The sequence below is a fragment of the Equus quagga genome, chromosome 5, assembly GCF_021613505.1.
Source record: "Equus quagga isolate Etosha38 chromosome 5, UCLA_HA_Equagga_1.0, whole genome shotgun sequence".
In the NCBI taxonomy this organism is placed as follows: domain Eukaryota; kingdom Metazoa; phylum Chordata; class Mammalia; order Perissodactyla; family Equidae; genus Equus; species Equus quagga.
Genome location: NC_060271.1, coordinates 21,312,737 through 21,326,435, shown reverse-complemented (window position 1 = coordinate 21,326,435; position 13,699 = coordinate 21,312,737). Strand labels below are relative to the sequence as shown.

Below are 13,699 nucleotides of genomic sequence, written 5' to 3'. Positions count from 1 at the left end.
CCCAGCCCTGAATCGCACCCCAGGACCCTGCTCTCCTCCTTCCGGGGAAGGCTGCCCCTCAGAGTCTTCTCTGCTCCCTTCCTCTGCCCACTCTGCAGACCCAGGCTTGCCCCAGGAGCTGGCTCAGGCCTCGTCTCTTCTCTCTCGATGTTTCTTCTGCAGTTTCCAGCTCTCACCAGCTCCCATGGTTCCAATCCCACCACCAAGGAGACACATGTCTCCTTCCCTGAGCCCCAGATGCTTGTGCTCCATTACAGTTGAGCATTTTCACCTGGCTGTCCCTCAGATACTGCCACCCAAACTACTGTCATTACCTTCTCCCCCATTACTAGCTTCTCCCCTACTCCCAGGTGCCCAGGCCAGAAATCTGGACATCACTTCTGACTCTTCTTTCTGTACAGGTTCAGTAAGGAATTTCTTTAGCCTATACCGTGCCTTAGCACAATTAGAAAAGGTTACCCCTCCCTCCAGCTGACTCAGGCCCTATTCATCACCTTTCCTGGGTGCTCGTACAGTAACCAACCTGCACAACTGTACATGACAGCCCTGTTCCTTTACCCTCAAACCACCAATCCAATCCTGTGGACTCTGCCTCCTTTAGTTCTCTCACTTCTGTTCCTTTCCCTCCTTCCCCATAGTCTCTGTCCTAATACAGACCTTGTACTGTCCTAACACAACCCAGGGCCTGGTGCATCCAAGCCACTCAGTAAAGGTTTGTTAAGTTAAATTGCCAAGTTCTCACCTGGATTATCCACAAGAGCTTCTTTCCCACCCCTCACCCTCAGCTTCTCTGTTTCCCTCAATACATCCTATAGATACTCCAGCAGTGCTTCTCAAACTTGAGTGCGCATCACACGGTGTGTTAAACTATTCCTGGGCCCCACCCCAGGGATCCGATTCAGTAGGTGTGATAGGGCCCAACATCTGCATCGCTAACAAGCTCCCCAGTGATGCTAACGCTGCTGCTGATGCTGTGGACCATACTTTGGCACAGCTCTGCCCATGGCCCTCCCCTGCTCTGGATTCTCCAGTGGCTCCCTGGTACCGACATGATAATTTCCATGTTATTCTGCAATCTGTGTGGCTTCCTGGAGGAGGACTCAGGAAGGATGTAGACCAATTTTGTAGACCTTCCTACTTTAGACTCAGTAGGATGTGGACCGAATAGGATGGAGGGGGTAGAGGGGGTGGAGAGATACCCTCTAGGGCTAAGAGGTATGTGTGTAAGGGGCAGTCTTGGGGCCAGCTCGCTGTGGGAGCCACGTGGGTGTGCGCCACTCCCATCTGAGTCCCTTCTTCCACATCTCTGTGTCACCAAGTCCAGGTCCTCACCTGCCTGTGTATCTCAGGCGTCTCTTGGTGCGTCTCCTCCTATCTCTGTGTCACTGTCCCCTCCATCTGCCCATCTCTGTGACCGTTTGTCTTTCTCTGTCCTCTCCCATGTCCTTGTCCCTAGATGCCGGGCTGAGTTCCAGGCTCTGTAAATCTCTAGCTGTCAGTCACTTGACGGGACCCTCTGGAACACCAGCGTCCACAGCCTCACGCTCATGCTAACATCAGGCCCGGGTCTGCCCTCCCTGGACACTCCCTGAGCAGCCCCCAAGGTCTAGGTGGGGACTTGTGGCTCCAGAGCCCATGAGCTGAGCTCTCTGTCCTGCGGGATCACTACAAGACTCTGAACCCCTCGAATTTAAACATGCAGGCGTGAGGACCGCCCCAAGGCCAAAGAGCTGCCTGCAATCTGCGCGGGGGGAGGCGGCCAGGCTGGGGCAGGGCTACCTGGGGGCTGCCTCACTATCCGGGTTGATGGCAGGACCAGAGGTTGCCCCCTCCCCACCTTGCCTACCCACCTGGCTTCGGTTCCACCAAGAGTCCCAGCATCCCTCCCCCCACAGGTAAGGCTCCCAGACCACAGGGGACCTCTATCTGGGAAGCAGTACTAGAAGGAGGCTTGAAGGACAGGTCAGAGTTCAACAGACCCATAGTGCCAGGTGATGGTGCAACATGGAAAACTGAGGGCAGAGCAAACATCTGGGCAAGGAAGACGAGGGGGCTCCTGGGGTGCGGGTGTCCAAGAAAACTTGCGGGTCTGGAGCTCGAGAGAAAGAGACATAGGCTGAAGACGAAAATAGGGCTTCGGGGCTGGCCCGGTGGCGCAGCGGTTAAGTGCGCACATTCCCCTTCGGTGGCCCGGGGTTCTCTGGTTAGGATCCCAGGTGTGGACATGGCACCGCATGATAAGCCATGCTGAGGCAGCGTCCCATGTATAAAGTAGAGGAAGATGGGCACATATGTGAGCTCAGGGCCAGTCTTCCTCAGCAAAAAGAGGAGGATTGGCAGCAGATGTTAGCTCAGGGCTAATCTTCCTCAAAAAAAAAAAAAAATAGGGCTTCACTGGCTGGGTTGGGGCAGCCTGGACGAGGGCCATGGGCTCACCCTTGGGGAAAGCACCCATGTTTAGGGAGTGAGAGGAGCCCACAGCAGCCCTGGGCTCCAGCACCCTAGAATCCAGACACCCCAAACTTCTCGATGTTTCCCTCTACCCCCTGCCTGCCTCTGCCAGCATGATCCCCACGCGTGGATGGTTCTTTCTGTCTTTCTCCTCCAGGCAGACGTTATTCGGCCTGGGCACCTCCTCCCCCACCTTATCCCTGACTCAGGCTTGGCACACAGTAGGTGCGCAATACAGTCTGCAGCCCAGGGGCTCATGCTCCAGGCCTCTGACAACCCGCCCTACCAGCTCCAGCCAAGCCCCCAGGATGGCTTCTCATAGGACCCCCTCTTCTTTGGGGCTCTTGCGGAGTCCTTCTTAGCTCCAGGTGGGAGGGGGCTTGGGCTGAACGTCCCTCCCCACAGGGGACTAGGTCCACCTCCCAGGCCCCCAGTCTCTGCCCATCTCTGAGACTAGACACCCACTATCCCCAGCTGGTCCTCCCTAGGGCGGTAGGAACAGCCAGGCAGGGGCAGAGGAACAGAAGAGGCCCAGCAGTGGGCAGGACCCAGGGCAACAACGTATCCTCAGGCAGGTGGCCAGGGGACTGGCCCTTCCCCGCCAAGGAGCCAGTCTCATTTCCCAGCAGAGGCCTTGAGCTTCTGACCGGGACTGACATGGGGGCGTCCCCTGAGACCCAGCTACCCCCAGGCTCCAGGCCGGCCTAGGCGGGGCCTTTTCGGCTGCCAATTCCTCGCCTTCTGGTTCACATTTGCAGCCTTTTCCGGAGCGCCACCCGCCGCCCGCTGCCTCCCCACGCCTGCCAAGATTCCTGGGCCTTCGCGGCTTCCCTGCGCGGTGGCGGCAGCGTCGCGACGGCAGGAGGGGCTGGGCTGGGTAGGGAGGGGACCCGGCAGGAGCACCCGCCAGGCCACTGCACTCGGGCAGGCCAAGCAAACACGGGCTGCGCCAAAGAGCTGGGGCGAAATAGTTCACAAATGAGAAAAAGCTGCTTCCGAATTGGGCCAGGGTTTTAAAGCCCAGGCTGCAGGGAGCTGAGGTCACTTGCAAGAGGGGCTGCCTGTCAGGACACCCTGAGCTGAGCCTGGGAGGGGCTTCCACTGTAGCAGGAGGGAGCGAGGTTAGACAGCAGCAAGCACAGGCCTCACCCAGCCAGGGAAATCAGAGAATCCCGCCCCAAAATCTAGCTTACCTTTCAGGTCGGAGGGGCCTCTGAAGGTCCCAGCAGAGGCAAGGCCTGAGGATGAAAGGGAGAAACAATGAGGAAGAGGCCAGGAGCCTGGGCAGCCTCTGGCCCCAACTCACAGCCACCCCCGTGCCTGCCACAGGCTTCTGACCAGGAGCCCCTGCTGCAACGTTGGCCCCCACCCCAGTCTCTCTTCTCAGGAGGCCAGGCTGTGAGACTCCTTCATTCATTCCAGGCACACAGAGTAATGCCCCAGGGCGCCTGGCCCTGGGTTGATGGCGTTCCTCCTGTCCTCGGGCCCAGGCTGAGGAAGTCTTTCTGTGTGCCAGGGTCCTACTGGAGAAGCCCCTACTATATGGCAGGCCCTGGACTGGAGTGGCCCACATTATAGGCTAGGGTTCCTGCTTGGGGAAGCTCCTACTATGTGGGGAACCCTAAGCTGGGCCTTGGGACACAGAAATAGCTCAGCCCTATACCCTGCCCTGCTCTGACTTAGCTAGAGGCATCAGACCAGTGGCCTGCATGTAACTGGCAAAGATCTCAGGCTATGGGAGCACAGAGCAGGGAGCACTGATTCCCCCTCGAGTCTCCCCAGAATGCTTCCTGTAGGAAGGGACATCGGAGGTGGATCCTGAAGGATGAGTGGGAGTCTCAAAGGCAGACCAAGTAAGAAAAGGAACTTCAGGCAGTAGGGAGCTACTTGGCAGATACAGGGAAGGTTCCAGAAGTGCTGTGGGGTTGAGAGGACAAGCAGGGGCTGAGAAGGCTGGAGCAATATAGTGAGGAGACATGAATCCCGTGCTTGCCTTTCTCTGGAAGGCAATGGGGAGCCATGGAAGGTTGTTCCTGGGGCCACGATGCAGTCAGAGCCCTGGACGGCCAGGTCCCCATTTCTGCCTCCATCAACCAGGATGCCAGGCTGTTGCAAGCTCTACTCCAGATCACACAGCTGCACACAGGGGAGCTGGGGCTGCAGTCCAGACCCAGACGTGACTCCCGGGTGACGGAGAGGGGACGCCTAGCCAGCCCACCTGGCAGAGAGGCCTGCTGGCTGCGTCACTCTCTCCCCCAGCTGCTTGCTCGCCTCTGCCCGCTCCCATGGAAACTCTGACATCCCGGCCTGTCTCTGCACAAGCAGCCAGAGGCCGGAGCCAACTCGCTGGGCCCTGCCTCCATCCCCGCCACTCTGAACACCCAGAGGTGGGTCATGAGGCTACTCTCAGAGGGCCCCTCCCGGCTGAGGGAGCCTGGAGGGGAGGTCCTCACTGCCCAGCTCAACCCCAGCTTCTCTGGCCCCAGCCCCCACCCCCACCGAGAGGCTCAAGGAGGGGAAGTGACTGCTGCTGGATCTGGGCTTTGAAGGATGAACGTGGATTTCACCAGGTGGTAGTGGGGAGAGGCGATGGGTCCAGGCCAAGGGAACCGCGCGGGTGACGGTATTGGAGATGCAAAAGCCCTGGACATATTCAGGGGATGGAAATAACAAAAAGAAAAGAAACAAACAAGAGAACTAACCAATTACAGCTAACACTGACTATGTACCTACTATGTGCCAGGCACTGCTCAGGGCTCTTCTCATAGATTATCTCATTTAATCCTCACAACAACCCAGTGAAGTAGGTACTTCATCTTCCCTTTTTTACAGATGGGGAAACCAAGGGACAGAGAGGTTAAGTAACTGGCCCAAGGTCACACAGCTCATCAAGGGTAGAGCCTCGATTTGAACCTAGGCTCTTGGCTCCAAAGCTTGGGCTCTTAACCTCTCCACTACACAGATGATTTGACGTGATAAGGGCTGGCTCAGGTAAGCCTAAGAAATGCCCTGAATATCAGGATCAGAGACCCCAGACCCAGCCTAAAGCTAGCTCCCCATCCCATCCACCCATGTTAGCCCTTATAACGGTTTCTAAATCCCAAGTCCGTGTTCGGCAGCAGACATAGCCCCAGGCACACCCCTGGCATTATTTTATCAGATTCTCCCATAACCCTGTGAGGTGGGAATTGCTGTCCCATTTTTCTGAGGAGGAGCATTGAGGCCCAGAGAGGTGACATCCATTCTCCAGGGTTAGAGGGCTAGGAAGCACCGGGGCTGGGGTCTGAACCTTGGGGCTTGTCCAGCCCCCAAACAGCCAAACCTGTACTCCTGGGCTTCCTGGAGACCTCAGCCACCAGTCTGTCTCTCCACTTCTCCGCCACCCTTGGCTGTCCCAGATGGCAACAGGGACAGGCAAGGCTGGGGACAGAGGGAAGCCACTATCAAGGGCCCTAGGAGTGCACACCCATTGACTAAGGCTCCCTCTGTCCTACAAAATAGGGAGCTGGGGCGGGTGGGCGTGCTGGGGCATTGCCTGAGCCAACTTCAATGGGATTCTGTTCTTAACCTCCGTCTCCAGCTGCCTTCCCTAATCTCCTCCTTGAGCCCCTCTCCTGGCGACATCTCCTCCTAGCACAGAGCCTGCTGCCAGCTAAATCCCAGGCCAGATGTGGGTGGGACAGTCTGCACCTCCTGTCCCCCACCAGCTTCTGACAGCTGCCGGGCTCCCAAGGAGGCTGGCCAGGGCCCATGGCCCAGGTGCCCACCCCAACTTTCCAAACTGAGGTGCCGATGGCCATGAGCTCACGGCTCCTCCCAGAGGTGGGCTCACGGGAGAAGAAGTCCTCATTTTCTGAGCTCCTACCCCAAGCGGGCCCTGGGCTAAGAGTTTTGCTTAAAAAAATCATGACGGTTTAAGGACCACTCAGGAGCCCAGCCACACGTGTTCTCCCAGCCGGACCTCTTGCTAGCATGTGGCTCCTCTCGTCTGTGCCTCAGCTGCTTCCTCAATAAAATGGGGACAATTCCTACTTCAGAGAGCATTTGTGATGACTAAACGAGTCAATTTCATGTAGCGGACTTCAAGCAGTGCTTGGCATATGGAACATTCAAGAAATGTTTGCTATTATTATTATAATCATCACCATGACACCTCCCAAAAGCCCTGTGATGTTAGTATTATAAACCCTATGTTACAGAGGAAGAAACTGAGGCTCAGAGAGAAGTCACTTGCCCAATGTCATCAGCTAGCCAGTGATGGACGGTCCCGGAGTTTGGACCGAAGCTGTCCACAGATGATGCTGATGGAGCTGAGGCACAGTGTGTGTGTGTGTGTGTGTCTGTGTGTGTTTATGGGGGGGTCCTCCACCCCCTCAGCCCGTCCTGCCTGACTCCCAGGGGCTCCCCTCCCCAAGCCCCTGCTGCTGCTGCAGGAGGGGACTCTGCATTCCTGGCTAAGCAGCCGGATTTGCTGTGCTCCGGGAACTATGAAAAGAATGTTTGCCACGAGCTGAGCCGTGGTCGCCTGTCAGAGGGAGCGTGGCCCGGAGGGCCCACGCAGAGCTGTGTGGAGGCCAGCAGCTACCACGGTGGGAGGGAAGGAGGCTAGACAGAAAAGAGAACTTCTGGGTAATGAGGACTGTGGACGCTGGATGGGGGCGGAGACCAAAGAGTTGGCCTCCTGGGATCTTTCAGGAAAAGAGGAATGATTCCTCCGCCCCACAGTCTACGGGGTTGCTCACCACAGGCTCCGTGGAGATCCAGGATGGCACCACTGGCCCATCTCACGGGGGGGATTATGGAGACCCAGAGGAGAGCTCACTGAGGTCACACAGCAGCTAGTGGCAGAATTGAGACCCGAGACCAGGACCCCCTCCTCCCAGAGGCTGCCCTCACTCACAGGACCCACCAGGACCACAGCATTCTTAGATACTAGAAAACGCCATCCCCACCCTCACTGCTCTGGGCTCTCTCCGGGCCTGATGTCATGCCTGCTACTCCCAATGTTCCCCACTCCTTGAAAAAGCACCTTGTGCTATGAAAATGTCTGGGACACTGTGGATATTCAACAGTTAAGTTTCCATTTCTTTCCCTGGAGAAAACCAGGCCAAACCAGGCCCTGGAGAGGGCAGTGACCCGGGAGGTCAGTGGGAAGAGCGTGAGCTGTGTGTCCTCTCAGATCTGGGAGTGAATCCCAGCTTGGCACTCAGCAAGGTGACACTTGGCCAGGTTACTGGCCACTCAGAGCCTCTACCTTCCCCTCTGTGAAATGGGCTACTGATCCCTGCCTTGCGGCATTGCTACAAGGACTCAATGAGACATGTGAACACAGGACCTGGTGCACAGGAGGGGCCCAATAAATTTACTGTTACCCTCCCCCAAGAGGACATAAAGAATTGAAATTAGAGACCTCAGGTGACAAGATTCCCTCCATCCCAGGTCCCTGCTGGGCCCTGCTAGGTGGGGCAGCCTCTAGGAGAAGGGATCTGGCCTCGGGCCTCAGTTCTGCCACTGGCTGCTGTGTGACCTCAGGTATGTTCTTCTCTGACGCTCCATAATGCCATCCCTGAGATGAGCCGGTAATGTCAGCATGGCTCTCCCCAGGAGGCACTAACCCTCTGCCACCGGCTTCTGTCCTCCAAGAGCCAGAAAGCTCAGCCTAGCTCAGTTGCACGGGGACAGTCACCTCCCAGTTCAAAACTTTACAAGAATCTGGGGGCTGGCCCAGTGCCGCAGTGGTTAAGTTCCCACGTTCCATTTGGGCGGCCTGGGGTTCGCCGGTTCGGATCCCGGGTGTGGACATGGCACTGCTTGGCAAGCCATGCTGCGGTAGGCGTCCCATATATAAAGTAGAGGAAGATGGGCATGGATTTTAGCTCAGGGCCAGTCTTCCTCAGCAAAAAGAGGAGGATGGGCAGCAGTTAGCTCAGGGCTAATCTTCCTCAAAAAAAAAATGAAAGAAAGAAAGAAACTTTAAAAGAATCTGAAGGGACGAAGAGCCAGGTCTTCCCCAGTCCCTTCCCAGGATCCAACCAGAGAGGTATAACGGGCAGTGATCAGCAGTCTGGGGGAAAGTTCCAGGCGCTGCACCCTGATCACGTGTGCAACCTGGGACCACTCCTCACCTCTCTGCAGGCAAAACGACCCCAGGGACAAGTATTAGCTTTACCATTTTATAGATGAGGAAACTGAGGCTCAGAGATGGGAAGTCCCTCACCCAGGATCACATGGAAAGTAACCCAGGTCAGTCTGACTCCCAAGGCCAGCTCTTCCCCTCCCTGCATGTGCTGCCTTCACTCAAGATCCGCTGTCCACACCCCACCACCGTGGAAATGCCCACAGAACAGAGTGGGTCTGGAATTCTCTTTCTAGGAGCGTGACTTCCCTGGCTGACATCTGGGCACATGTATGCACACATGATGGCCTCACACACCCCAGGCCTCCCAGACAGTTACCCCCCAACTCATGGCCACACTCAACACCCAGCTCCCCACCATCTCAGCATGCTAGACCCCGGGGTCCAAGCCCACATCTCCCCTTCTCCTGCCTCCTCTGGGGACAGGCCACAGCCACCCAGTGCAAGGCTCCTGGCCAGTCCTCTCCTCACCCCCACAGAGAGTCAGTCTCCGAGGCCTGTCCAGTCTCTCCCCTTATTCCTCTCCAACTATTTCTTCCTCTCATCCCCATGGCAACCACCCACCTCAGCCTCCATCACCTTCCTCCTCAAACTCTGCCCCGCCTCCGCAGTGGTTTCCTTGCCTGTAAGATGCCCCTTCGTCCTCGCCCCACCCCCGCCCCCAGCAAAGAGAGTGATTCCCAGACTGCACCAGTCTACAGCTCACACCCTCTCTCTGACAAGGCCCTTGGAAATCTGACCTCAAAGTAGTTGTCAGTCCCTCCCACTCACTCCCCAGTGTGTGGGCCAATTGCTCACTGTCTCCTGAGAGAACTCTGCAGCGTCCCTCCTCCACATCTTTGCACCTGCTGTCTCCTCCGACTGGAATGTCCTCCCAGCCACCCTTTCAGCACGCGCACCTGTCAAAGTTCTCATTCTCCTTGAAAGCCCAGGCAGAGCCGCGTCTTTGGGGCTGCCTCCCCTGATCCCCTCTGGCCCCCAACTTTGGCTTGCACGGTGCCTCCCCATCGTGTACGTTGACGGGCACCCTGAGACGCAGCTGCACCCCACATGAGAGGCCGCTATGCCTCTCTGGTTCTTCCACCCAACTCCGTAAGTCCCTCGGGCCACAGATGGGACCAGCTCATCAGAGGCCCCACTTCCCTACAAGGGGAGCCCCATGCCTGTGCCTGGGGGGTCTGAAGTGGACCAGGGGTCCAGCAGGGCAGGGCAGGAAGTGGGGGCTCTGGCCACCATTGGTCTGGCGCAGACCCAGAGGAGGGGAGGTGGCAGAGAGGTGCTCAGGCTGGCAGCCCTGCTTGGTGTCTTGCCCCCGCCTCTGGCTAGCAGACACATTCACTTCGATTTTTTCTTTCCCCTTCCTCTGAGCCAAAAAAGCCAAAGAGCAGAAACACTCATTTTCACTGTGGTGGACAAGGTGAAACTGGAGAGAGACCCTGGTGAGTATGTCTGAGGGTGAGTGTGAGTGCATGTGTGTTTGTTGTCCTGTCTGAGCACGTCTGGCTGGGCCATGTGGGGCCTGCCGTGTGTCTGTAGGAGTTTGGGTGCGTCTGTTATGTCTGTGTGTCTGTGTCTGTGTGCGTGTGCACATGCCCTGTCCTTGTTTCAGCATCTGTGGTGTGTGTTTCAGTAGAGCACGTTTGTGTATGTGATGGTGTGTGACTGTCAGTGGGAGGGAGTGTAGCTGTTTGTGTGTGTCTGGTGTGTCCTCATTATCGTTTCGGGTGATTGTGTGTCCAAGTGTCTGTCAGTGTTCACCAGCCCACACGGAGGACAGTCGGGGCATCTATGCCCTGATCAAGACCACCAGCTCCTCACGGGTGCCTCCCCATACCCCCACCTCCTCCCCTGGGCTCTAGAATGGGCTCGCTGAGGGCCCCCCGTCGGCTCAGGTCAGTGAGGGTCAGTCCCCAGAAAGGGACCTCAGGCTGCCTGACCCTCTGGCCATCTCAGCCCCACAGCCCCCAGACCTTCCAAAAGCCCAGGGCAGCCCCCAGGAGGCTGCCTTCGCTAAGGGCGCTCCAGGAGGGGATGGACACTTGGCGCCAGACAAAGGCTTGGGCCTCAGCAAGAGGCACTGAAGGCAGACAGGAAGGTCTTCCGGGTTGCCAGGGTGCCCCGAGGGAGGTCAGCGGCATTTCTGTGTCGGGAAACCACCATGTTCTCACACACACTGAGGGTCTCACACAAGCATACACAGACTGGCCCACATTAATAACATACCGGCAGATACTCGCTGTCCCCCTCACGCCCCACAAACACGCGCACTGACAGGCTCACACGGGGACACGCATACACACAAGCAAACTCAGAGGGTCTGCCTTTCCCTGTTGGCCATTCCGGGGCTCCTCGGGCTGAACAGCCTTTCTGCGGGGGGCCGGGGGGCCGGGGGGCCGGGGCCACAGTGCTCCAGCCCCAGGACAAAGATGTTGCAGAGGCTGTTCCGGACCCTCAGAGCCCAGTCCCTCGGGCCAGGCAGCAGCCCCCTTCCCCCTGCAAGTCTCAGTCCCCAGCTGAGGCGGGGACATTCCTCAGAACCCCAGTTTCCAGTTTAGGGGGTGCTGCGAGGACACCTAGAATAGGAGGGACTACGGGGCAGAGGCAGAAAAACACAGAAACTGAAAGGCCGCCAGCGAACGAGCAATGGCAGAGAGATGGGGAGAGAGGGGAGGGTAAGAGCTGAGGGGGCTTCCCGGCGGGGGGCTGGAAGGGGCTCAAGGCTCCCCACCCCCTCCTCTCTCTTCCGCCACCCTCCGAAGGAAACGTTGTCATTCCCATTTTACAGGTGGGAAAGGAGACCTCCAGAGGTGAAGGGACACGCTCGGAGCCACATCGTCAGGGATTCCAGCCGGGACTGTCTGACGCTAGAGCCCCCGCTTCTGGGAGAGGAAGGCAGGAGGGGGCTTTATCCGGGATTCTGCCTAGGCCGCTCTGGCAGGGCGAAAACGGGGTGCAGGGACTGGGATGGGCTCCCTCATCCCAGCACCGACCCCCGGGCCCGAGTCCCCCTCGAGTCCCCATCCCGGCGTCCGAGGCGCTGGCCCGGCCATCCAGGACAGTCTTAGCGGGAGCCCAGGCCGGCCCTGCCCTCGGGGCCCCCCAAGCGCGAGCCGCCGCGCCAGCCCCCGCCTTTACCTGCAGGGCCGGCCGCCGGGGCCGCTCCTTACCCTGGAGGGCGGCGGCGCGCGCGGGCTCCGGAGGGGCGCCGTCGGGGTCCGCGCCGGCGGGGCTCCGCGTCGCTCTGCCGGCGCCCCTCGCGGCTCCGGAGTGGGCGGGCGAGAGTGGGGGGCGGGAGGGGCGCGGCGGGGCGGGGCCTCCGCCCGCCTCTTTCCACAGCCACGGCCAAGGCCTGCGCCCCGCCCGGCGAGCGCGCGCCGGCCGGCCTGACATCGCCTCCCCCCCGGGACCGCTCCGACCGCCCACCCCCGCGCACGTCCCGGGCGGCTCGGCCCCAGCCCTCCTCGCGCCCCCTGTGCCTGCGTCCCGAGGGCCGTCCTGCAAGTCCCCTGCCCTCGAGGGCTCCGGGTCTAGGGGGGCCCCAAAGCCCGCCGCTGAGAAGGAGGGCGCGGTGTGGTCAGTGAGGGCAAGGGGCAGCACAGGGGTTGTGGCCCAGACGTGAGGAGTGCACGGAAGGCTTCCTGCAAATGGTGACCCAGGCCCAGGGGGAGGAGGAGGACGGGCGTCGGTGGCGATCGGCACGTTGGGGTTCAGCGAGGTGAGCCTGTGTGCTCAGCGGCAAGCAGGGTCCGATGCTGCGCGATCTTGTAGGCCAGGCTGAGGCTGGTTAGAGGGCACCTTCAGGGAAATGGGGAACCACAGAAGACTCTAGAGCAACGCAGTAACGTGGTCCAGAGTTGTGCTTTAGAGAGAGCGCCCTGACTTCTATGTGGAGGAAGATAGAGGCAGGGACAATAAGGAGGCTGCTGGCATAATCCTGGCTGGTCCAATGAGGTGGGACTGTGAGGGGGGCCGGGGAGGGGTGGGGGGCGCTGGGAAACCAGGAGAGCAATGACTCAGAAGGCAAAAGCAGAGTGTTTCTAGAAGGCCAGGGAGGCTCCCAGTGTCAGGTGTCACAGAAGAGCATCCTTTTGGGACTGGGAATTAGAGGCTGGTGGTTGGGGGCGAGGGGGCAGGAGCAAGAGCCAGGCTCAGAAGCCAAAGGAGCAGCCACAAGGGAGGAGGTGGAGGCAGCATGCGCAGTAGAGAGTTTAGATGAACTGAAGCCAGGAGAAGGGGGGTTGGGTGACAATGTGTGTGTGTGTGTGTGTGTGTATTCTAAGTGGGAAAGAGCCAAGCCCTCAGCAGGTCCAGAGAAGGAGCAGGGAGGGCCCAAGGCTGCCTGTCTCTGGGTCTAGGCCCACCTCCATCACCCCTTCCCCTTCCTACTGCCTGCCCTCCAAAGGCCTCCCACTTTGCTGTCCCCCTGCCAAGGTACACACCAGCCCCGCCACTCCTCGATGGGGCCTCTCACCCTCGCCCACCTCCAGAGCCTGGGCCCACTCCCGTCCTACCCCTCAGACCAGGGGAATTGCAAGGGGTCTTTGGGTCTGGTCTCCTGGCCTGAGCCAGCCCAGAGGGACTACAGGGGAGCCAGGCAAGGGCCTTGTTCAAGGAAGGCGACAGGGCATGGTCAGCCAGGTACCTAAGAGGACACGGGCTGGAGTGGAGAGCTGGGGCCCTGCCCAGAGATGGTGTGAACACCGGGCCCTTGATGGGGATCAGGTAGGGGCGAGTGTTCAGGGAGCAGATGGGAGCTAAGCAGCAGGGACTGAAGGTTGACAGCATGGATCCTGGAGGTATACTGCCTGGGTTCAAGTCCCAGGGCCACCACTCAGCAGCTGCGTGCCCTTGAGCAAGTTATCTGACCTCTGGTGCCTCAGTTTCCTCCTCTGAAAAGCTTGTTGTAAAGATTAAATCTGTGAATCCGCAAAGAGTGTTTAGCTCTGAGTGTGAGCTGATCTTCGAGTCAGGAGGGGAGCTCAGTGAAGGGGACACTGTGAAGCAAGCCGACCAGTGAGGGGGGCGCTGTGCCGGGGAAGAGGCTCCCGTGGGCTCTGCACACACAGACAAACACACTCAGCCAGTCCCCAACACGGTCCCTCCCCCAATACT

General features: G+C 58.9%; 1 protein-coding gene across 1 annotated transcript in view; it reads right to left on the bottom strand.

Moving 5' to 3' along the window:
* COL8A2 (collagen type VIII alpha 2 chain) overlaps window positions 1–11,836 on the bottom strand; it is a 26,735-nt gene extending 14,899 nt beyond the window's left edge. The window contains exons 1-2 of the mRNA XM_046662185.1: window positions 11,723–11,836; window positions 3,645–3,689 (exon numbers count right to left, since the gene is read on the bottom strand). The gene's annotated coding sequence lies outside the window, so the exon portion shown is untranslated. The remainder of the gene's footprint in view (window positions 1–3,644; window positions 3,690–11,722) is intronic.
* Between the last annotated feature and the right edge of the window lie 1,863 nt (window positions 11,837–13,699).